Source organism: Arabidopsis lyrata (assembly GCF_000004255.2).
Source record: "Arabidopsis lyrata subsp. lyrata unplaced genomic scaffold ARALYscaffold_6, whole genome shotgun sequence".
In the NCBI taxonomy this organism is placed as follows: Eukaryota; Viridiplantae; Streptophyta; class Magnoliopsida; order Brassicales; family Brassicaceae; genus Arabidopsis; species Arabidopsis lyrata.
Genome location: NW_003302550.1, coordinates 20570069 through 20572283, shown reverse-complemented (window position 1 = coordinate 20572283; position 2215 = coordinate 20570069). Strand labels below are relative to the sequence as shown.

Here is a 2215-nt window from a genome sequence, read left to right as displayed (position 1 = left end):
GGATGACAACTATGACATCGACAAACTTCTTCTAAATAAACAAGATATGTACTTGATTGGTATGTCAGATTAACACTTGAATCAATAGAACAATAATTTTAAGCTGAATATAAATGATATTTTTCTAAAACGACAAAAATATACTATTATTTAGTTGATAAATGAACCTTCTCTAATATAGTTACAATTTTAAAACATGCAGAATAAATGAAAAAATCGTCTGTTATCTTCCATGTGCAAGTTTATGTGAGTGGTATACTGAGATAGTATACCTCTAATATAGGCTTCGAATGGTAAAAGCAGTTCAAGCGTTGCAGATCATGCAGATCTTGCAGAAGATGCAAGACAAGTGCAAAACATGCAGAACATGTAGGACAAGTACAGATCATGCAGATCAAGCAGTTCAAATATGAGTTCGAATGGTGAAAGATGTTCAACATGTACAGATCAAATTATTAAATAATAAATAGTACACAATATAACTAAAAATTTATTAAGAACTACATATTGTTATAAATTTTATTAAAAAATACATATATAAAATACAGTTTTATTTTTAGTTTATTTTTTATTTTATTTTATATAATGTTATAATATATTATGCTATGTATAAATAAAATCATATAAAACTAAAATATATTAATCTATTAAATAATTTTAAATATTAAACATAAAATATCCAAATACAACACATAAGAGTGAAAAAAAAGACAATATATAAGCAAAAACGAATTAAATTTAATGGAAAGTATTTTGATTTGCCCATAACATATCAGCAATATTTTCTCTTATATTTGCCATATGATTTCGGTCAGGTATACTACCTCTCTCCATGTCATCAAGATCATTCTCAGAATTTACGTTGTTGATATTTGTATCTCTCATTACTTCAACAAAATCCTCATCAAAATAATTCAAAATTCTGATAAAATTATGTAGTCCCATTGTAGCCGTTACCACTCTTTTTTGAACATCAATATCATATCTGGGAAATTCACAAAGAATCCTCCATTTTTCTTCCAAACTCCAAATGTCCTCTCAATAACAGAACGTAGAGATGCATGACATCGATTAAACAACTCTTGTTTATTCCTAGGAGGAGGACCATTGTAGAACTGTGACATGTGATACCTAACAACTCCGTTCCGCGAAGATCTATAAGGTGCCAAAAAGCCTTGTTTATTTGGATACCCAGAATCAACTACATAATACTTGTCTCTTGGAGGCAAAGGAAATTCAGAATCATTATTTTGTGCCATCGTTAGAACTGCTGTATCGTGACACGATCCAGGTGCTCCATTCCAAACATATGTAAACAACATATTTATATCACATGTTGCCATGATATTAAACGATGTTCTATCGTGTCGATTTTAATACATTCCTTGTAGTTCAGGCTTCACCTTAACACATACATGAACTCCATCTATAGCTCCAACAAATCCACTGAAATATGGCCAATATCTTCGATCCGTTTGTAGTTTTTCAGGAATTCGGCGTAGTTCTTGTCTTGTTGGAGTCTTGATATAATCACAAGCAAGTAACTCTGTCGCTCTAAGGACTTCAAAAAATTTCCGATTCACTGTTTCTTGCGTTCGTCCAAATCGTAACCCAACATCTCTTTGAACTTCATTGTGTCCACATATCCGTAAAAACATGGCAACACTCTCTTCAATGCTAACATTCAATGTAGGTTGTAATCCATAACGTGTTTCCATTACGTCACATAATGATCTAAAACAATCAAGAGACATTCGTAGTAACTGAAGACAAGCAGCACTATCTTCTTGTATTCGACGCCAAATATTTCTCCATCCCAACCCGCCATCTGTTTGAATTGGCCCTCTTTCAAAATTTCGATTGTAGTAACTCAATGACGGTTGAAATATTATGTAAATATTACACATTTATGAAATATAAACAATGAAAGATAGAAATTTAGAGTTATCTACAATCAAACATAATTTACAAATTAATATGTATGAAATTATTATGCATATCTACATCATAAAAAGCATATCATTTTAAATATCATAATTTTGAATTATTCTATTTGTAAGTATATATAAAAATAAAAGTATCTATTAAAAATATATTAAAAATAAAAGTATATATTAAAAAATAAAAGTATATTTTAAAGTATATACTAAAAATAAAATATTAATTAAACTAATACTAAATAAACTTATAAGAAGCAATATAAATTTAATTACTT

General features: G+C 29.0%; 1 pseudogene; it reads right to left on the bottom strand.

The window, feature by feature from the left end:
* Positions 1–738: 738 nt before the first annotated feature.
* Positions 739–1988, bottom strand: LOC110227417 (annotated as a pseudogene).
* Between the last annotated feature and the right edge of the window lie 227 nt (positions 1989–2215).